Raw genomic sequence first — 24,287 nt, forward strand, 5'->3', positions numbered from 1 at the left:
AGGACTAGGTTGAAATTGAATAAAAATTTGAAGACATGAATCGTAAATAAATAAAGAAACTACAAAGGTCAAAATAAAGCACGCTTAAACTAATGGGGACCAATTTGGAAAATAGCCCAACATTTGGACACGCTTCCTTTCCCTGTGGGCTCAGCGTGCCTAGGACTAAATTGAATTGTACATGTAACACCCCCTAACTCCAAACTGTCGCCGGAATGGGGTTACGAGGTATTACCGGACATATTAGACAACTTACGAATAATTTACAATTAATGTATCTTTCATAGTATAATTTAATAATTAAGTTCCTATATTGGACTCTCGAATCCCAAAACACGTATTAAAAGTAGAACGGGACTTGTTCAAGTATTCTGGAAAATTTTTTGAATTTTAATTTTAATTTTTTTTATAAAAATTTCGACAGTATTTCTGCTTATTTTTACCTAAAATTCCCTGCAATTTCAAACATAAGAAAAACAACCAATACCAATTTCTTTCAAATTCACTTAACTAATATTTATATCATTAACATAATTTGAACTTAAATAACTATCATAGCATCATTCAAAATTGATTAAAAACTTCATTCATTTAACAACTTAATGTTCATGTGTCAAAATATCATATACCTTTCTTACCATTTCATTTAAGCATCTAAACCTTATAATTCATCATTCACAACCAAAATAATATATATATTCTAATGATCACACAACACCTATGTACATGCCACCTTTTTCCAAAAGAAAAATACATTACCAAGTTTGTGTTGGAGTTAGGAATGTTCTGGATGCTGAGCCAAGACAATTAACTTCTACTAACCTACGCACGGAAACAACCGTATGCTGAGTATGGATATACTCAGTGGTATTACCATAATTCAAAATATATCATCAATAATAAAACATAAATATTAAAATACATAACAATTAATTTCTTAAATACTAATTCATACTTTATTTTTATTTTTATTTTCATCATTTCATAATAACAATTCAATTTAATTATTCGTCAATCAATGTATTTTTCACAAACTTGAATTTAAACCACTTATGAACATTTAGCTCATACTTTTCTCTTTCTATCACAATTCCAATTTCTATTCATAATTCAATTTCTTTTTCTCATTTCAATGCCTTTAATTCACATTTCAATTTTTCATTCTATTAACGTAACTCGGACTTTGGCGGATACAAGGATCCAGCCAAACACACCAATATGGCACCCAGTGCCTCATCAAATACTTCGAAGTAATAGTTGACACCCAGTGTCTCATCGGCCTAGCCGAAGTAAAGTTGGTACCCAGTACCTCATCGAATCTATCCGAAGAAATATAGTGACACCCAGTGTCTCATCGACTCGAGGTCGAAGCATCCCTGAACACTTCTAATCCTATGACATGCCAACTATATCCGACTCAGCCCGACTAGTTAATAGGGTATTCGATTCTCATATAAATCTCAATTCAATTTAATTTCATACAATTTAATACTAATATTAATTAAATTCAAATTATAGTAATACTAACACGTATTTCTCATTCAATTCAATTTTCTAAATTCAATTCAATAAAATTACTTACCTCAATATTTTCTTACTATAAAATAAATAAATTTAAAATTAATACTTAATAATAAATAACTTGAATTATAGTAATACAAACCTGAATTTCGCGATTACTCCTCGATAACTTTCTCCTTTCCTTTTTGTGCTAATGTCTCGGTTCTTTGTTAGCTACAAAATAATAATAATTACACTATTAATTACAACATTAATTAAAAATAATAACTGAATTTCTATCAAATTTATATCATAATTTCAATTAAATCCTAATTAACTCATTTACTTTTCTAACTCAATTCATATTTTATTTCTATTCAATTTCCTTCCATATTCTACTTAACTATCTAATGTTCATAACAAAACCCTAATTTAAAACTTCTTTCAATTTATTCCTACAACACAAAACTTATAGTCTTGTTTACAATTTAATCCTTTAATCAATTCTAGCTTAAAATTCATTCAATTAAAATACTAATTCCATAATTTGTCCAACATGAACCCTACTTGAAAACATATGAACTCTTAAACTATCAACTTAATTTCATCAAAATCTTGTTTTAAAGCTTCTAAAACATCAAAATTAAATAGAAAGGACTTAAATAACTTAGCAATCAAAGCTTTAAACCTTAAACTTTTAGTTTTTCCTTTTTCTTTTCTTTCCCCTTTTCTTCCTGCTCTGTTTCGAATGTCTCTGTTCTTTCTTTTCTTTGTTTCTTTTTATTTCATTCTTTTATTCTTTTATTTACTTTGTTTATTTAATTAACATATATTATAATATATTTATGTTAAATATCTATTAAGTATTTAATTATATACGCACAAGTGTACACCATCAATACCATACATTTGTCACCATTTATTTTATTTTATTATTTTTACACAAAAATTTAATAATTTAATTAACAAATATCTTTTACTTTAATATTAAGTAAATTAATTATTTTATTACAAGTGTACATATATCTATTTATTACAAATGTACCAATATTTTTATTACAATTGTCATTATTCAATTTGTTTGTCAAACAAAAATCTCATAAATTAATTATTTAATTAATAAATATCTTTAACTTAATTTAAAAATAATAATAATAATAATTTAATATAAAACCATACTAATAATTAATAATAATAATAAAATCTTAGATTTTTTTAACACCACCTCATGTTTTGTAAATGGTTTAATTACCATTTTAATCCTTTTATTTTCTATTACTTTAGAATTAAACTTTTACCCTTATTTAATTTAGTTCTTTTTACTAATTTCTATAAATTAAGCTAAATTCACTTAATTAAAACCTAATTAGACACGCTACTAAACTCATAGATATTTCTAATAATTATTTTCGAACTTATTTCGCTAACACGGAAGCCTTATAACTCACTTTTCCAGTACCCGTGAATTTTGGGTCATTACAGTACACAGATATGTGGCCGAAATTAAAAAAAAAACAAAAAAGGTAAGTAATGGGCTAAATTGCAGCGCGCTGTAAAGGTAAAGGGACCAAAGGGATAAATATCCCAAAAGGGAAAAACACGCAGATCCCCCTTGGAGCGGGTCGGGTCGCGCGCGGGTGTACCAGAAACGACGCCGTTTCAGCGTTAATGTCCTAGATGCAAAACGACACCGTTTTGCCTTATTATTTTAAGTTAAAAATTTTATTTTTTTCATCTGCTTCCTTTTCTTTTCTTTTAAAAAAATCAGAACACCCTCTTTTCCCCATTTCTCTTTTCGGCTAGGGTTTTGAAACCCATCATCGCCACTGTCATCATAGCGCCACCATGGGCGGTGGTTGGGGAGGTGCGAGACGGGCTTTCTAGCCATTGTTTAGGACACTCACAAAAGCCATGCCTTCTCAACCCAAAAAGCGCGAAAGAAAAGAGTCTCTCCCTTCCCCATTCGATCCGATCCCGACGACGGAGAGGAGACCTCCGGCGACGTAGCCATGGATGATTCCGGTGAGATCCTCTTCTCTTTTCTTTTGTTTAGTTATGCCCACTTTTAAAATAGATTTGTAAATAAAACATAATAATAAAAAGAAACTAAAAAAATAAAACGAAAAATGAAGAAAAGAAAATCGAAATCAACCTTTCTGCTTTTGATTGTTTCAAATCGTGTGGCTAATACATTTTTGGTTTTTTTCTGTTTTATAGCTGAGAATATTACAAATACATTATCTATTTTGCGTGTTTACAGGTCAGGGAGGAGGTCAACGAGGGCAAAAACATGACACTTTGGTGTAAGGTTGATAGAGGAAATGACCCTCGGGCGATGTATGCACCGATGGAGCACATGGAGGGGGTACGGTGCACTCGAGGCACACGAAAGGGGGAAATGGCTCCTAGGGTTTCTTTTGATTGAATGAGTTTAGGTTTTGAGCTATTCTTTGGGCTAAGCTTTTTTAGTTTTAGGCCTACAAAATATGGGCTTTATATTTGGGTTGTAAATTTGGGTCTGGTATGTTTTACATTCGGCCTCTTTTTGTAATTGGACTCAAACTCTTAACTTGTTATGGTTTTATTTTTATTTTTGGGTTATTGGTTTAGCCCCGGGAAAAATAGGCGCATTACAACTGCCTCTCTTTGCTCATTGTCGTGCAACGGGAATAGAGAGAAGTTCATAAAAGAGATAATTTTGCCTGAACCTGCTGAGTTTCGACTTCTTGGTGCTCATTTTTCTCCAAATAGCCTCATTCTAACCCATTGTAACTTCAGTGAGATAAGATTTGCAATATTTGATCTGACCTACTACAACTTCAGAGGTATAGGACTTGTAACTCATAGCTTTGACCTGTTCCACTGCAACTTCAGGGAAATAAGATCCACTATCTTCAGTCTATTTCACTACTACTTCAGGAAGATAAGGTTTGCTATGATCTGCTCTACTGTAACTTCATAGAGATAAGATCTGTAATTTATAGCTTCAATCTATTCCACTGCAACTTCAGGGAAATAAGATTTGTTATCTTCAGTCGGCCCCACTGCAACTTCAGGGAGATAAAGTTTGCTATGATCTACTCTACTGCAACTTCAGAGAGATAAGATATGTTATTATAGCTTCAATCTGTTCCCCCTACAACTTCAGTGAAATAAGATCTGCTATCTTCAGTCTGCTCCATTGCAACTTCAAGGAGATAAGACTTGTCATATTTGATCTACTCCACTACAACTTTAAGGAGACAAGATCTTCAACTTCAATATGCTCCACTACTACTTCAGAGAGATAAGGTTTAGTGGATTCAATCTGCTCCACTACAACTTCAAGGAGATAAGATTCATCATTACCACTTCAATCCATCCCACTGCAACTTTAGGAGTATGGGATTTATGGATTCATCGATCTTGTTACTGTCCTCTGGGGAACATGACCTTTAAAATTGATTTCATGGGCTGATGTTTATGCCAAATGATTAGGATGTCACGATCAGAACGAATCAAATGCTCCTAACTAGATGTGTATATATGATATTTGCATGAATGCAGAATGTCATGAGAATGATCCCCTTTTTTAATATTTGGGTTGTCGTTGTTTGTTGTTCATCAAGATTGCATCGCTGACGTAATACCCTGTTTTCTTGTTCAGCTAGTATTCTTGACAGAGAACCTAAAGAAATAGTCACAATTTAAACTATTCTTTTCTCAAATAATCCCAATCCTTGACTTCGGATAGTTTTCACCAACGGTCCCACTTTAGGTCCCCGTACTATTTTAAAGAACTTTTCAGAGTAATATGCAAAAATCCTTTTGTTTGAATATTACTAGTCCATTAATCGTTATTTCAATGAAAAATGCTTGAAAAAGATTATGACAATGGACAAGGCGGAATTTTATTAAGAGCAAAGCTCAAAATGATAGCAAATTTGCTAAGGTACAAAATGAGGATAAATTAATCAAGATAACGCATTTAGCGAAAATATAAAATGAATAAGATGAAAATAGGTGCCCCAGATATCACAGCATGAGCTTCTCCGCACAAAACCTCTCGAGAACCTTTTAAACTTGCTATGTGTCTAGAAGATCTAGAAGTATTTTGTCGATGCCCCAAGATGTAACGTCCCTCCTTCTTGTTAATTCAAAGAAGACAAGACTACCGCATACCCCATCTTTGGTCAAAATTTGAATTGCCTATTCCTGGGTTTTTGACTCAAAACCTCTTTGGTCTCAAAGCGTGCTTTTGCGGGTTTTTGCCTTAGCCTCTCCTTTTTTTTTTTAGGTAAAATACCTCTTGACCGAATCTGAATTCACAGGATTAGGCAGGCTTTTGCCATTCATTTCGGTCAAGATCAGATCTCCTCCAAATAAGGCCTTCTTCACCACATAAGGCCCCTCCCAATTTAGCATCCATTTTCCTCTAAAGTCTTTTTGTATTGGGAAGATCTTTTTCAAAACAAGGTCTCCTTCATTGAATTCTCTAAGTCGAACCTTCTTGTTATAAGCCCGCATCATTCGCCTTTGGTACATTTGACCATGGCAAATAGCTTTCAACCTCTTTTCTTCAATTAAGTTTAGCTGATCGTATCGAGACTGGATCCATTCTGCTTCATCTAACTTTAGTTTTGACAGTACTCATAGAGAGGGAATTTCAACCTCAATAGGCAGAATCGCCTCTATTCCATAAACCAAATAGAAAAGTGTTGCCCCGGTAGATGTTCTAACTGACGTTCGGTAGGCGTAGAGGGCGAATGGTAATTTCTTACACTACAGGAAAATAGGGCTTTAGCGGCATTTTTAGTGGCGTTTTATCAAAAAACGCCGCAAAAATTGTAAAACACATAGCAATAGCGGCGTTTTACCAAAAACGCCACTAAAAACAGAGCAATAGCTGCGTTTTAGTAAAAAACGCCGCTAAAAACCAGAGCATTAGCGGCGCTTTTGAAAAAATGCCGCTAAAAACCAGAGCATTAGCGGCGCTTTTGGAAAAACGCCGCTAAAAGTCATATAACCCCTAAACCCAAAAAAATCATAAACACTAATCTATAACCCCTAAAATAATAATTATTAAAATTTATAGTTATACAATATATTAAATATTTTCTTATATAATCGTAAAAGAGATGGTATTGAATTTAAAATATCGAATTAATTATTATTATAGTTTATGGTTTAGGGTTTAAGGTTTATGAGTTAACTATGGTTTAAGATATATGGTTTAGGGTTTAAGGTTTAGGAGTTAACTAGTATTTGAAGGTTTATGATGAATTATGGGTTTAGGGATTATGATTTAGTGTTTAGGGGTTAGGGTTGGAGTTTAATGTGTAAGGGTTTGGGATTAAGATTAAGGGTTTAGAGTTTAGTGTTTATGGGATAGGGGTTAAGAGGTTTAGGTTTTAGATTAATTAATATTTTTAATTTATATATTAAATGATTTCTTATATAATTGTAAAAGAGATAATCTTAATTTGAATATATTAAACTTATGATTATAGTTTAAATTATTTAAGAGATAATAGATAAACTTTCAAAGTGTACAAAACAATTGAGAAGTGGACAAATGTACACATTCAAGTGAACATGAAACAATAGAGGAAAACAAAATTGAAGTGCAAAAAAAATGAATATATAGAAATACCATTGTAAGATTATTACAGTGAAACAAGGAATGAATTATGTGCAATATTTTTGTATATTTTAGGACCGTCATTATTTTTTATAAGATATATTTTTTATTCTAATAATATCTTAAAACACAAATCTTGTATTATGTATAATTTATTGCACCTATCCTTTACACTTATTAAATTTTAAAATTTATACAACAATTCTAAAATTTTAGCTTTAGCGATTTAATATTCATAATATTGTAGCTCAAATTATGTATGTGCCCGTATATCAATTGTGAATTCTTCTATACTATTGTACTAATAATATATATTAATGTATTATGTGCTGTATATTAATGTTAATGTATTACTGTAATATGTAGCTCAAATTGTCAATCCGTCTATATTATTGTACTAATAATATATATTAATGTAATATTGAAGAGTTAATTGATTAAAAATAATAAATGCAAGTACAAAAAAGAGCAAGGTACGGAGGGGTACAAAAAAGATCCAAAATTGGTGATAACGAGATTTGAACCCAGGTACTAAAGTAAAGAGTAAGCAAACTTAACCAACTAAGCTAAATTTACTCATTACTATATTATAGGAGTATTATTATTATCTTAATTATATTACGTTACGCTCTAATGATTTATCGGACCTATTCCATACACGTGTCAAATTAAAAAAATAATACAATAATTCTGTAAAAAAAAATCCGGTGTTTACTTCAAATAAGTAAGGAAAATAATGATTTGAATGTTTTAAAATTGAATTTTAAACCGAAAATATCAAAATTTAGAGGCAAAAAAGAATCTTTTTCGACAAAAAGTGCGGCAAACCGCCTTCGGCTGTTTGTCAGCGCGTAGGTCTCGAAAAGTTATTCGAAATAAAAAAAATCGTCTCAATCGGACAACCGAGCGAAAAGTTATGGCCTTTCAAAGTTTTCGAAGCTAAAATACATAAACTGTTGATGAATTACTAATTCAAAACTCATCGTTTCAATTGTTCCCACCACGCACCGTTTCAATTGATTTTACAGATCCCGCCTCTAATCCTCCCAAAATTTGACATTCCTCCAACTCTACACAATGATTCAAAATGTTTTCCTTTTTCTTTTATTTTTCATTCTTTTCTGTTTGTCAATTTCCTTTGTAGGATTTTATGTTACGTTATTTCTGCTATTTCATTCCTTTAAGCTGTTTCTATATGAGATTTTCTTAAGATTCATAAGTGTTTCTATACGTAAAGTCAGTGGCTTGCCCTTTTCCCAAGTTTTCCCCCAAAATAAAACTCTTGCTCTATTGCTCTTGCTCCACCGTCCGAAAGCGCTTGAGGTTAGTCTTTCTTCTTCTTTTTTAAATTTATTTGTTTGCTTCGTCAATGTTCTTGTTTCGGTCTGTAATGATGCTCGAATCTCTTTTGAAATTTAAGCAACCGTCCACTGAAAGAAGGCTCCATTACATGATCGGGAACTTAAGGGTTCCTGCTTTAGGTTTTTTCTATCGTTTAATTTTAGGATAATTGATGAGTATGTTTAAGGGATGAGAGAAAACAATTTGAAAGAAACAAGGAAGATCAATATCTATTTAATATATTTAACTCTAAGCTGTCTGACTAAGAATGTTTTATGGTCTTTTTTCTTCTTAATTTTAGTTTCCCATGATCTCTGATTTTAATTTTTCAGGAAAGAAAGTAATGTTCTTTTTTTATTCCATTGTTCATAGATTTAGGGTTGGAAGCTAGATCTTACTGTAGGCCTCTTTGTTCTGTCTTTTTGGTTACTGATTCTCATTTTCTTACAGCCACCTCTGCCTTCTAGCAGTCTTTATGTTCTACAACTATTGTCCTTTCTTTGATGAACTTGATCATAGGTTCCATTTTTCTTCTTTGCCTTCGATGGTCTGGATGGCCTGTTATATCCCTACTCATGCAGGTTTTATACATGGTGTTCTTGCTGAAGCTGTTCAATGATAATTTTTGGAGGGTTGGTTTTTAATTTATCTATGTGAAGGTATGCAATTGCTTTGTGGTAGAGAGCTAATGCTATTAAATTTCTATTGATAATTTTGAAATTTGTTTAGTGTTGATTGATAGAAATATGAATGAATGCATTTCTCTGCTGCTATCTGCAATACTTTGTAACTTTCCTTTTTATATACTCTGCTTGGTTTTCATATGCAGGAGCACTGAGCATTTATATACTCTACTTGTGAAACCTTGATGGAGATATTGATTTGAAAGGATATATGATATATTCCAGTAGAAATGTTTGTAGAAAATTATAATATTTTGGGACACTGTATTAATGCTGAATTTATAAATAGAAGATAACAATAGAAGCAATAGATATATATATATATATAAAGGGGCTTTGAACATGTGGAGATGAGAGGCAGCTAAGAGAGCATGGTGTTATCATTTCTCTCCTTAGACCTTTGCTGAAAGTCTTGGGATTGAAGGCAGGGATCTTAATCATGGCTTTGAGGAAGTATTAATCATCTGCCTGTAATTGCAGTGAGTGCAATAAAGCTTTATTTATATATATATAAATAAAAGTGAGGGGGAGTGAGTTTCTTTTAAGCAAAATCTTGTATTGAGGGATAGCTGCAAAAAAAGTTTGGATGAAAAGAAGAATAAATAATTAAAGTCAAGAGAGAGGGTGGGGGATTGTTGAAGTTCCTCTCTCTCTCTTTCTTTATTTCTTTTAAAGATGGAAACTTGAAATAGTAAAGAGGAAAAAAAAACTGAGAAAAGTTGCTTAGATAAAAGCAAAGGAGGTGGTGTGTGTATATGTGGGTGTCACCAGCTTCTTGGGTCTTCTTCTTCTTTACTTATCTCACCTTGTTATGGAGTTTCAAGCACTCATTCTTGGACCCCAACTACTGCTTTGTAAGTTAAACCTTTCTCTTTCTCTCTCTGGTTAAGCTTTCTACATATATGTTTGTCTCTTCATACTTCACAGGCCATTATGAATTTACTTTAACTCCGAAATCTATCGCCCTTTTTTCTTTTTTTTTCTGATTTGATGTGCATCAATCACAATTATGTTGTTTTAAATTTTACTTATTTATCATTTGTTTGTTTTTTCAGGAGAATATTTTCTTTTTATTGCATTGTTTTTGGATTCCTAAAACTTGTCGGTTCACCAAGTACAGTGTATCAAATACTGCTCTCTCTCACTAATTGCTTCCCTTCCATTGTGTTAAAAGTATATAAATGCTCAGTGCTCCTAGTCATCAAAATATGGAGGAAAATTTGGCAAGATATATCAGCAATATCTTACAAGATAACCAGCAGAACTCTGAGGTTCTAGTACAGGATGTTCAATATATTCGTGCACAGGTATAACTCTTTCTGATTGATTCTATTTTTTTTTTTTGTTTGTGATACCTTGTAATTCAATTAAAGATATAGTTAACTTCCACTTTGTTACTTTGCATCTTTCTTGAATTTGGCACTTATCATTTTTCTTTTCTGTCCCATGGCTGTTTAGTTGCTGCCAAGTTTGAAAGATGCCCAGAGGTATGAGAAATTTAAGAATGAGATATGTAGGATTGCTCGTCATAGGTTAGCAAGTTAACGTAAGAGATGACCCCATGCGTTGGATCTAAAACTTATGTAGTATATTCCATTTATGAGCTTGATATCGTTTCATGTGTATGAACTAGATAATGGCAGCTGTCATCAAGTACATCTAAAGGATTGTGTTTTTCATCTGATTTATTTCTTTCCTTAACTTCACTTTTATTGGACATAGCATCGAAACTGCATCCCAATGCTAATCGATTAAGGTAGCACCCTTTATAACTTTCTGTCACGTGTAAAAATTTAAAAGACGTTCCTGTAATGTAGATAACGAAAATTAGGGTAGCAAACGACTAGGCGCTTAACTGATATTGAATAAAACCACATAAGTCATATGCTGTTGGACACTTGGCAACAACTTCTATTTGTACTATTATGCTGATATTAAATTTTCAGCTGCATCTTTGTCGTTGTTCCCGTGCAGTTAAATGGTATTTATTGCATATTAGTATATGTACGTAAGCAGCAAATATAGCTTAAAATCATCTTGATCTCATTTCGGTTATTTTGGAATTTGATTTCAGGTTAAAATAGTGAAATGCACTGTGAATGACATACCGGTTGACATCTCTTTCAATCGAACGGCTGGTCTATCTGCACTTTGCTTTCTGGAGAAGGTATCATCTAATCCTATCCAACATTGATATGTTTAGAATCCATTTCCATTCCAAACATTGTGGATGTGGTAATCATAATTCATATAAATCACTTGATGCAAAAAATGATTCAAAAGTATAATTCTAAATGGTACATTGTTTCATTTTGATCAAGGCCTGGTGCTATTACGAGAGCCGGATCCTTGGTGCACACCATGGCTTGATTTCTACATATGCATTAGAAACAATGATTTTATATATCATTAATGTCTTTCATTCATCCTTATTTTGTTCTATTTTTATTTTGTTAGATTTCTGGTGTAGTATGATAAGTGCGGTATTTTGTTTGGCGGGATGTATTTATATCATAGATTATTCTTTTCTCAATATTTTGATAATGAATTTTAATTTTTTATATTTTTCAGACTTTTACAATATTTTATAATATTTTATTTTTTTTAATTTTTATGACCTTTAGCGGCGTTTTTTTTCAAATAAACGCCGCAAAATTTAACGGCGCCATCTATAAAGGCGTTTTTTGCGGCGCTTGCAAAAACACCGCGAGTAATTTTAATGGCGCTTAAAAGCGCCGCTAAAAGCCTAAAAAAACGCGGCTAAAAGTCAATTTTGCTGTAGTGTTATGCTAATCTTTATAAGTCTCAATCATTTTTCCCACGATCTTCTTGATGTTCTTATTAGCCGCTTCCACCACACCATTCATTTTTGGGCGATATGGTGACGAGTTATGGTGTTCGATCTTGAATTGACTACAGACCTCAGCTATCATGCTGTTATTCAAGTTTAATGCATTATCTAATATGATCCTCTCAGGCATCCCATATCGACATATGATCTCTTTCTTTAAGAATTTGCTGACTGCCAATTTTGTGACGTTGGCGTAAGAAGTGGCCTCTACCTACTTAGTGAAGTAATCGATGACATGAACAGGTGAAGGAGGTAAATGAATTTTATCTCCATAAATTTGGCATTTATGGCACTTTTTGGCATAGTTGATGCAATCCCCTTCCATAGTAGACCAATAATATCTGAATCTCATGATTTGTCTGGCTATTGTGAAACCATTAGCATATGTTCCGCAAACACCCTCATGGACCTCTTCCAAGATTTGCTTCACCTCAACAGCATCCACACACCTTAGCAACACCTGATCCTTCCTTCTTTTATATAGGATCTCTCCATCTAATACATAATCATTGGCTATCCTTCTCAATGTCCTTTTATCACTTTCTGTTGCTTGGTCTGGGTATTCATAATTCCTCACATATTGCAATATATCCTGATACCAAGGGTGATCGTCCTTTTCTTCTTCTTCTCCGATGTTGTAACAATGAGTCAGAGTCTCATAGATATTCATCTGGATAGGCTTCGCATCCTTTTGCTTATTCACTTTGATCATAGAAGCTAAAGTTGCCAAGGCATCAGCCATCTGGTTTTCGTCTCGTTGGAGGTAGGAAAAAGTGATACCGTTAAACTCCTCAATTAACTCTAGAACTAGCCTTCGGTAATTGATCAACTTAGGGTCTCTTGTTTCCCATTTGTCTTTGAGCTGATAAATCACTAACCATATACTTCTAGCACCTTGATTTTGCATTCAATGGTCGCACGGATACCCATGATACATGCTTTGTACTCCGCCATGTTATTTGTACAATCAAAATCCAATTTACTAGTAAAGGGATAATGATCTCCGTTTGGGGATACCAGAACTGCCTCGATTCCGTTACCCACAGCATTTGAGGCTCCGTTAAAATTCAGTCTCCAAGGATGACCTTCTTGAGAGTCTTCTTCAGTGGTTGCAACATACATTAGATCTTCATTTGGGAAATCGAAGCTCAAAGGCTCATAATCTTCTAGAGCTCTACTGGCCAAAAAATCTGCTATTGTACTCCCTTTTATAGCCTTCTGGTTCACATAGACTATGTCAAACTCAGAAAGCAAAATTTGTCAACGAGCCATTCTTCCGTTCAAAGCATTTGACTCCATCATGTACTTCAAAGGGTCTAGTTTTGAGATAAGCCAAGTTGTGTGGTACAGCATGTACTGTCTCATGATAAACCGTAATTTATACATATTTCTATCCCATGTGTAGTGACGTAAGATTTTTGCTTTGGTCGTTAGTTGAGGCGATTTATTGAAAATTTGAAAACTGACTTTTGATTTTATTAAAAAAGGAGTCGCCACCGATCTTTTTTCCTAGGTGTGATCGGACACCTAACAAATCCTCTTTCTTTTTTTTTCTTTTTAAAAGAAAATTTATTTTTTAAACAAAAAGAAGGCCAAGTTTAGGTCTACGTCAAAAGCAAATGAAAAATAGGGTTCGGGAGTCAGTTACGCACGAGGAAGGTATTAGCACCCTCGCGACGCCCAAAATTGGTATCTTTATTAAACATGTGTTGTCTTGATTTCAAAAATACTAATTTAATTTGACATTTAATCGTGATCCGATTGAAAAATGAGAATTTTTTAGTTTTCGATTTTTTAGAAGGATGTCCCATTTTTAACGCGAGCCGACAAATATCACCTAACATAGTGATGAAATCAATGACTTAATGTTAAATCGGTTCATTGCCTTATTTATTGAAATTAGTAAAAAAACATGAACAAAAGAGTCTTTAAAGTAGTGAATAACAAAATGATATAAAATGGACAGGAGACAAGAGTTAGAAATACATCGAAGCACATAATAAATACGATAATAATATTAAAAACAATAACAATGCATGCGAAATTAAACGAAATAATAGTATCAAACACGAAATAAAAAACAATGAATATATATATACATAATAATGATATTAAGAATATGTACGTAATATATATAAATAGTAATAGTGTTAGAAATATACTATATATAGTATTTGAAATATATACATAAAATAAAAATATATATAACTAGTAATGTTAAAGTATATACATAATAATATATATATAAAAAATAAATATTGAAAATGTATGTACATAACATATATGAAAAATATATACATTATATAATATGTAAAAATATAATATAGTATTCAAATATATACATGATATATAAAATACAATATTAAAAAGAATATACACGTAATATATAAAAATGCATATATAATATAACATTAAAATATTTACATAATATATACATATTGGAAATAATAATGTTAAAAAACCTATTAACAATATTACGTAAATATATACCTATATATATATTAAAGATATATACATATATAATAAAACATATATTAAGATTAATAATAATAATAAGGATAATATAAAAATATATACATGAAATAGTATAAAAATATATAACTAATAATATTAAAAATAAAAAATAAAAAATATACATGATATATATATCAACATATACGAAATATATATATATTAGAAATGATAATAATATGAAAAAAACTATTAATACAATATATAAATACGTACATGTATATACACATAAATATTAAGTGAAAATCAATACTAGTACTAATAATATTATTAATAAATATAATAATAATAATAATATGTTAATAACAGCAAGAATATATAAAATAATAATATGGTAAAATAATAATAATAATGTATTAATAAGAATGATAATAATAAAATAAGATTATAATAATAGTATCATAAAAATAGACATGAAAGAAATAGTAATAATAATAATAATAATATAAATAATAATATATGTATGCAAATAACGATGGTAAAAATATATATATGTATATAATAATAATAATAAATAGTAATAATGTTAATGATAAAAGTAAAGATAGTAATAATAGTAATGGTAAGGTAAAAAAATAATCATGTAAATAACAATGATAATAATAACAATAATGAATAAATAAATAATAATAACTGTGACAATAATAATTTATTTAGATGGTATAGTAGAATAATTATAGCAATAATAATATATTAGTTTAGTTAGTTTAATATATATAATATTAAAAATAACAAAAGGGAGTAAATTAGATTATAATGAAGGTTCAGGGCCAATTTGTAAATAAACAAAGAAGAAAGGGACTGATTTAAAATCTCAAAAAACATAGAGGGCCTAGAATGGGAAATAACCCCCACCCTCTAAAACGCGTGTTAAAAAAGGGGGACTAGATTGAAATCCGAAGTAATCTGTTGGGCCAAAATTGGGAATTAAAAGGAATTTAATTGCAAATTAAAGTAAAAATGGAAGGACCGTGCGCATAAATATCCCAGAAACCAAAAAAACACGCGGATCCTTGGAGCGGGTCGGGTCAAGGTGCGGATCCCAGGCGAAACGACGCCATTTTGGCGTCTGAACTTCAGGCCCAAAACAACGCCGTTTTATGTTTCTATAAAAGCTGAGTTTTTTTTTTTAACTTCATTTCTCTTCTTTTTTAAAAAAAAAACACTTCTAGCCTCTCTTCCTCTTTGCAGAGGTCTCTATGCTGGCAAGGGCTCCGGCCAAAGATCCGGTCACCGTCTGTCGTGGGCTCCGCTGCGCCGGCCACCATACACAGTGGCCGAAAATCGAAAAAAGGTAAAAAGTTTATATTTTTTCTCCTTTTTTATATATATATTTTTAAAGGTTTTTCTCTTTATATTTATATTCTATATGTATATAGAACGTATAAAGGAATAGACTTGAAAAAAAATATAAAAATAAAAGGCTAAGATCACCTTAGGCCTTCGATATCTTTGGTTGCTTGATTCTTATGCTACGATTTTGCTAGAATCGCTATCTGGTATCACTGAAATTACTGTTTTATGTTTTAATCTATTGGTATTCATAAAAGAAAAGAAAAATCCCCTTTACAATAGTTTCCATTCGGCTTTTATAGCCTATTTGTTACACTGTCTATTTCCCTTTCTTTTTTTTTATTGCTGTTGCGTGTTTTGCTTGCTGTGCAGGTGGTGGTTGAACGGTGGAGCAGAGACTGGTATGGGGGTTGACAGAGATGATGGGACAGAGGCGGCGGTTAGGGTTTTTTCCTGATTTGTTTTGTGTTTTTTTCTTTTGGGCTAGTTGGGTTAGGGTTTAAGTTTGGGTTATTGTTGTTTGGGCTGTTAGTTTTGGTGGGTATTGGGTTCAATTTAGTTTGGGTTAAATTGAGTTATTGGGCCACTCGGGTTTGATTGTAAACGGGCCAAAATTGGCCTACAACACCATGCTTAGCACATTTTATGGATGATTTTTCCTTAGATTTGGTGAATTCGATACTCCTAATGCATTAATTTCATGTTTTATACTTAGGTGAGCATAGGAGAATGAAAAGAACGAGAAACGGGCCAAAAATAGAGAAATGGGCCAACATACGAAATCAACACGGCCTGGACTTCCTCACACGGGCAGACCACACGACCGTGTCAATATGGCAGAATCGAAGCACTACTCACAAGGGTAGACCACACGCACGTGCCTATTTAATAGGCTTGACCACAGCCTGAAGTAATCGGACACAAGCGTGTCACACGGGCGTGTCCCTGTCGAGCCCAAGCAGAGTCCTATTCAGAAAAGGCCACTTTTGAGGGCTCTTAGGCATTCCAAAGCCTATAAATACACCCTAGAAGAGGAGAAGAGGGGGACACAGAGGAGGAATCAGGGAACTGCTTAAGGGAGCCGATTGATCCATCTCAGAAGCCGGATTCATCATCAAGACTGAAGATCTCCCCTCAATTTCCCTTCAAGAGTTTTAGGTTTTTCTTTTTGTTTTGTATTCATTATTCTTTTGAGATGTTTACCTTTTTAGTTATGAACTAAAACCCCTAAATACCTAAAGGGAATGAAACCTAAGACAGATCTTGTTATTATTATCTGAATTGTATGATAAATATTTGACTTGTTCTTAATTATGTGTTCTTAATTCTTGTTTTGATATTCTAGGATATTGATTCAAGTTAAGCTCTTATCCAAAGGAGAATAGACCATGTCTAAGAGTACATTTGTCATAATTAAGCAGAGTTGGTTGCGCGCCTAGAGATAGGTGACAAGATTTTGCCGGATTAGGGTGAAACCTAATAAGGGGATCCATAGATCAAGTTAATACAACCCTAGGGCGTTAATTAGAAAGAGATTTCAATTATTCAATCTAGGGTTAGACGTTGTTAGTCTCGAGAGAGATAATAATATAACTTAGGGATCTCTACGGAACAAGTTGAATGAATAAATCATCCGATTCAAAGTCAAATAACAAGTGAAGTCTAGGTGGATTTTTCCTTAGGTATTGTCTTAAACAATCAAATTTTCCAAAAATTATTTTCCCCAAATTTCTTTTCTGTGATTTTTTAGTTTAATTAATTAGTTAGATAAACAAAAACCCTTTTATTTTTTAGGCTAGATAATAAAAAGAAAGTTAATACTAGTACTTTTAGTTCCTTTGGGTTCGATAATCCGGTCTTGCTAAAGCTATACTACTATTCGATAGGTACACTTGCCTTTATCATGATAATAGTTAGTTTCAAGAACGATTCATTATAAATATTTAAAACCTGTCACGAATATCACGTATCAAGTTTTTGGCGCTGTTTAAATTTTATTACTTTAGCCATTTACTTTTAGGAACACTCGATTTTTATTACTTTAGCCATTTACTTTTGCTGCAATTTAAATTTTATTCTAATTTTTATTACTAATTCTTTTTTCCCTTTTTCTGGCAAGTTCTTATAGTTTATGACTAGAAGAAACCCATCAGGACCATTACTTTTTGATAGTGAGATCAATCGTACAGTTCGCAGAAACCAAAAAGAAATAAGTCGAAGCTTAAGATACACAGAGAACGAGCAAGAGGACCATATTCAAACCACAACTAAGCAAATGGATGAAAATTAGGAAAACTTGATACCTCCTGCGATTGCTGTTAATCCAGTAAATCAGAATCCTGCTCCGCGCACTATGTATGATTATGCTAAACCTTCTTTAACAGGAACTGAATCAAGCATAGTTAGATCTGCTATTGCCGCAAATAATTTTGAATTGAAACCTAACATAATTCAAATGATACAACAATTTGTTCAGTTTAATGGTTTGCAGGATGAGGATGCAAATGCTCATTTGGCAAATTTTCTGGAATTCTACGATACATTTAAAATCAATGGCGTTTCTGATGATGTCATACGTCTTCGGTTGTTTCCCTTTTCGTTGAGGAACAAAGCTAAACAGTGGTTGAACTTGTTACCACGAGGGTCAATTACTACTTGGGAACAAATGACCAAAAAGTTTTTACTAAAATATTTTTTGCCGACTAAAATGACTAATTTACGTAATGATATCTCTTTTTTTGTGTAGATGGATTTAGAAACACTCTACGATGCATGGGAAAGATACAAAGACCTTTTGCGAAGATGCCCTCACCATGGGTTACCACTCTGGCAACAGGTTCAAACCTTTCATAATGGCCCGAATCCTTCAACTTGACAAATGGTTAACGCAGCTGCTGGTGGAACTATCAATAATAAAACACCTGAAGATGCCTATGAATTTATAGAAGAGATGTCACTAAATAACTATCAGTGGCAAGTCATGAGGATAAAGCCAACGAAAATAGCCGGTGTTTATAACATCGATTCGGTCACCATGCTCTCTAATCAAGTAGAACTCTTGAGTAAGAAATTTAATGGTTTTCTTAGTTCTTCACAGGTTCACTCAGTAATGCAATGCGAAGCAAGTGGAGGTGGATCGAACAATTCAGAATACCCACCTTATGGCCACAACATGGAGAAGCAGTTAAATTACATGGGTAATAATCCTCGATCTCAAAACAATCCTTATAGCAATACTTACAATGCAGGTTAAAGGAACCACCCAAATTTTTCATGGGGAGGCCAAGAAAATTAGAAACCACCACCCCCTCTAGGCTTTTAGCAACCACCGTACCAGTAGGAGAAAAGCCTGAACCTTGAGGAGATGCTAACCAAATTCTTCTCAGTGTCAGAGATTCGTTTTCAGAATATCGAGACGGCACTCAAAAATCAACAAGCATCAATCCAGGGGCTCAAAACTCAGATTGGATAGCTCACCAAGTTGATTTCCGAACGACCATAAGGTAGCTTGCCAAGCAACACTGAATCTAACCCAAGGGAGCAACTCAACGCAATTTCCATTCAAGATGAGGAAAGGTTAGTTGCAAAACCAAGGCCAGAACCGGTGGTAAGCAAAGATAAGAATGAGTAGGCCAAAGCGAACAGAAATCGGTAAGTACAGAATACAAACCTCGTGTGGCATACCCCAATGCGACAGGGAAAGACCGCTCAGACGAACAATTTGGTAAATTCCTTGAACTTTTAAAGAAATTACATATTAACTTACCATTTATTGAAGCACTTTCGCAGATGCCGAACGCAGTCAAAATTTTAAAGGAGCTTCTAGCAAATAAGTGAAAGTTAGATGAAACGTCACATGTAGAGCTGAACGCGATTTGCTCAGCCATTCTTCAGAATAAGTGTAACACCCCAAACCCGGCCCAGTCGTTAAGGCCGAATTCGACGTGCCACTTTGAAGTCAAAAACCCGTGTTCCCTTTTTAGTGTTTTAAAAAAAAGCCGACTTTTGTCAAACTAACCAAGTGAATGGAAGCTGGGCACCAGGTAGGTATCCATAATAGAGGAGGTGAGCCATGAAGGCTGCTTAAGTACCAAGCTCTCCGATTGGATCCAATCCTAGACATGCCCACATCCATTGCCACACTTGGTTATAACAAGTTGAAATTTCTTTGAGTGATTATCTTTGGTAAACCGAATATTCGTGACGTCGTGTTATTTTTAAAAAAACAAGTATCGTTTTGAAATCACACCCTAAGTCTAGCCCATTTGAAATAGTATTCATCAATTTAAAGTTGTTTTTAATAATATAATCCCAGAAAAATCAAAGAAGAAAATAAAGTTAAAATGGCCTTATTACAACCAAAAAATTAAATAGCAATTAAAAATAACTTAAGAAAACAGGTCTCTTTTTCAAACCCAAAAGTATTCACCATGGCCACTCTAAATCCCTCCGGCTCCAAGTCACCCACATCAAGACTCACCGCAAGGTTAAAGAAGGGTGAGTTTGGGGAAACTCATGTGTAAGGAAAACCCATTCAAATCCCAAGTCACTCAAGCCCATTGGGCCTAAGCCCATTCAGTAATAGTGATCTTGGGCGAGCCCTTTTCAGATTACAATAAACCGGGCCTTAGCCCCTATTCAGATAATGATGATGGCCTATAGGCCCATTTCAAAATACATGCAACATTAGTAAACATATGCAAGCCCATTTGGGGAGACTACTCAACCCACCAACCACTACACTCCACCCATACCAGCCATACACTCCATGTGGGGAATAGCTCAACCCACCCAATTAACACTCCATAGTTGCGGCGTTCTTTGCTCGATTAACGATAGAATTGAGGCAAAGCCTCCAGTACGTGGACAAGCCACTTTCAGTACTTCCTCCGTCAATATCCTAGTCCCATGCATCAGATAATAACAACATGGCATGCAGTAAATAACAACAATCAAACATGCATTTAGGTCAATTTAACCCTATGGGTATTTCGGTAATTTATCTCCTAGGGTAAAGCGTAAATTTTCACTTTTAAAGGTATTTCAGTAATTTATCTATTTTAAGGTTTTTCATGCATATTCCTACCTTTCACGTACTAACAGAATCACTACCGAGGGTTCTTACTGAATTGGGCTCGTTGGCCCATCATTCCAATTTTGGCTCATTAAGGCCAAAAATATCGAGGGCACATAAATCATGCACTTTGCAGTCCAAACATTGCAGCTTACCAAAAACATTAATCGATTTACCTCACGAGCATTCGCACACTCGCAAATCTACAAAATACTGGTTTTCGGCATTTTGGCTTTTCGACTTTTGCTGATTTAGACTAAGAAAGAGGGTGTTAGTTACACACCTGTTTGCGACGATATGCTGACGAGATCCACACACGAACCGCCTACAATTGGATTACTAACACGTTAATCCAACTATTCAAATACAAACTACGTATTAACCCCTTACAATATTCGGCCAACCACACCTACAGATCATAGTAAGCTTATAAGAAATCAATAAGCAACTCATTAACAAATTTTTGTCAATGTTTACCACATAATCATAATTTTACTGCAAGCTGTCTTCCTGAGCAACAGTCACTAAATCATTTATAACTGGAGCTACGAAACTCCAAATCAAGTGCCGTTAATTTTCCCTGAAAATAGACTCATATATCTTTTATCCATAAAATTTTCAGAATTTTTGGTTTAGCCAATCAATACCAGATTTTTCTCAAAGTTTCCCATGTTTCACTGTTTGACTAATCTGACCACTCTTCATTACGAATCAAATTTCTCATTGTACAGAATTCAAAATATGTTCTCGTTTATTCTATTTGAAACTAGACTCATTAAGATTTAATTACATAATTTATTCACCTTCTAACTCATCTCTCACAATTTATGGTGATTTTCCAAAGTCACATTACTGCTGCTGTCCCAAGCAGATTTATTACCAAATCACTCTTTCACACATAACTTGCATGCATGTTATTTAAACATGTATAACACCAATCAATCATCACATATCTATGAGTTTACTTAAGTATAGTCTCCATTTCATCATTTTAAAGCACAACATGTTAGCCGATTTTTCCCCTTAGCATCTAAGGCACATGCATGCTCATTTGTTTGGCTCAACTTCACTTATCTTCCATTTTTCATCAAAAGAACATGAAACAACAACCATTTCCTTCATTTTAATTCATGACCAAATGCTCACAACACAACCAAAAACCAAAATATGCTTCAAGAGTTAATGTAGAATCAAGAAGAACTCATGAACATCAAGATAGAAGCAAACTACCATGAACTTACCTTCAATTTTCTTCCCCAAGTGACCGAACATTCAAGAGCTTTCTCCTCTCCTTTCTCTTCTCTAACTTTAGGCTATGATGAACAAAGATGGACAAAACTTTGTTCTTTTCACCCCTTTTTCTTTTAATAAAATTTCATATTTCATCCATTTAATTCTTTAATAAATTCCTATCATGGAACATTTACCTAACCCATTATCATGGAACATTTACCTAACCCATTATCATGAAACATTTACCTAACCCATTATCATGGAACATTTACCTAACCCATTATCAATTTGTATCAATTTGTACCATAAATTATGGATATCAAGTGCACATTTTGTCTACAACAACATGATGGCTGGCCACTTCATGTAAAATGGGAGGTTTGTCATGCAAATCCTCCTATTTTGCACTCCTATTTATTTGGCCACTTCAATTTAGCCTATAGCATTTTCAAACATTTTCACATAGGTCCTATTTCATAATTTCACCCTTTTTCTAATGGAACAAAAAATTAACTAAAATTGCCGGGTTCTATCTTAAGCTTGGGCCTTCTAGAGGCCCACTAACATAATTAAACCTATGCCAACATTCATAGAATTCCCGAAAATTGGGGCGTTACAACAAGCTACCCAACAAACTAAAAGATCCAAGGAGTTTTACGATTCCTTGTTTAATTGGTAGTTTAGATGTTAATAATGCGTTGGCTGATTTAGGGGCTAGTATCAATGTTATGCCTTACAGATTGTTTAAGCAACTAGGTCTAGGGAAACCCAAAAAAACTAGGATGAGTATTCAATTAGCAGATAAAACTGTTAGATTTCCTAGTGGTATTATTGAAGACGTACTCGTTAAAATTGACAAATTTATATTCTTAGTTGATTTTGTTGTTTTAGACATATAAGAGGATAGTAACTTCCTTTAATTTTGAGAAGACCCTTTTTAGCAACTGCTAAAACAATTATTGACGTTGGCACAGGTGAACTCACACTTCGTGTAGGAGACGAAACAATCACCCTTCAAGCTCACAACCCGAACAACACTTCAAAAATTGAAGGTGATTGTACAAATTGTTCTACTAAGACTGATCATACAGTGCAACCTATTTTACAGGAAAAAAGTTCGAAGGACACACATAAGCCATGTTCAATCCACAACAAAGGATCTATCTATGAAGAACGAAGGCTACAAATCGAGGAGTTAGATGAATAGTTGACATTTAAATCGAGAAAACATGATAAACCGAAACCACGCCATGACATGCTCGAAACCTCACCAAATCAACTTAAAGTTGGAGACAAGGTACTACTAGATCCAGCAGATCCTCGCATTACCACTTCTGAATCAAATAAAGAAATTCCTCTTACGGTACTTAGCATTTTTCCATACGGTACAGTCGAGGTAAGTCATCCCAAATTCACCATTTTCAGGGTAAATAGTACTCGACTTAAACTTTATGTTGATGAGATTGATAGCAGGGATGAGGAGTATAAACTCCTTGAACCACCATGATCACAAACCAGAGAGGTAAGTTGAGCTTAGACTATAAATAAGCGCTTCTCGGGAGGCAACCCGAGCACTAACAATATTATTTTCTTTAAATTTTAGTTTTTAAAATCTAACATACTAACCAAAACATTGAACATAGGCTTTCCAAAACCACACGGGCAGGCACACGTGCGTGCCTTATGCCATGCCTATACCATGGGTAATGACACGACCGTGTGCAAACAAGGTAAAAGTTTTTTCCCAACACAGGGCTGGGATAAGTTGCCACAACTGTGTGACATAACCGTGGGTGAAACTGTCAAAACAACACGGACGTGTGACACACCCCTGCCCCACACTCGTGGTCGACACTGTCAAAATAACACTGGAGTGCGCATGGGTACACGAGCGTGGGAGAAGCGAACCACATCACACACAGTCGTGCAACACAATCAAGCAGCCATACGGCCGTGCCATTTTTAAAATTAGATTATCTCTTTTATTTTATTTTCTTTTACCTTTGTTTTTTCACTAATTTATTTGAAGTCTCATTTGTTTTTAAACCCGGCTTATCTTTATGATTACTATCAGATTATTCTCTCAATTCTCCTTTTATCCTTCAGAATCATGCTTTCCCTTTAGCTTTATTTCCAATACTCGCTCTCGCTAATCCAGGAATGTCATCCATTTTTAACTCA

General features: G+C 33.6%; 2 long non-coding RNA genes and 1 other non-coding gene across 5 annotated transcripts; 2 read left to right on the forward strand and 1 right to left on the reverse strand.

Annotated features, from left to right (window-relative positions):
• The first annotated feature begins 8,030 nt into the window (after positions 1–8,030).
• Positions 8,031–11,645, forward strand: LOC108461467 (uncharacterized). 3 transcript variants are annotated; one of them, XR_008277180.1, is made up of 6 exons: positions 8,031–8,443; positions 9,043–9,120; positions 9,291–10,451; positions 10,603–10,631; positions 11,219–11,311; positions 11,466–11,645. It is a non-coding gene; the product is annotated as an uncharacterized LOC108461467 (long non-coding RNA). The 3 variants fall into 3 exon arrangements; XR_008277179.1 differs by lacking the exon at positions 10,603–10,631 and having other exon boundaries at positions 9,291–9,998; positions 10,200–10,451; XR_001867761.2 differs by lacking the exon at positions 10,603–10,631.
• Positions 11,646–15,627: 3,982 nt separating this feature from the next.
• On the forward strand, positions 15,628–17,110 carry LOC128286489 (uncharacterized). Its single transcript, XR_008277071.1, has 2 exons — positions 15,628–15,800; positions 16,172–17,110. It is a non-coding gene; the product is annotated as an uncharacterized LOC128286489 (long non-coding RNA).
• Positions 17,111–18,512: 1,402 nt separating this feature from the next.
• On the reverse strand, positions 18,513–18,619 carry LOC128287037 (small nucleolar RNA R71). The gene has a single exon (XR_008277737.1). It is a non-coding gene; the product is annotated as a small nucleolar RNA R71 (small nucleolar RNA).
• Between the last annotated feature and the right edge of the window lie 5,668 nt (positions 18,620–24,287).

Source organism: Gossypium arboreum, chromosome 13 (assembly GCF_025698485.1).
Source record: "Gossypium arboreum isolate Shixiya-1 chromosome 13, ASM2569848v2, whole genome shotgun sequence".
Taxonomy (NCBI): Eukaryota; Viridiplantae; Streptophyta; class Magnoliopsida; order Malvales; family Malvaceae; genus Gossypium; species Gossypium arboreum.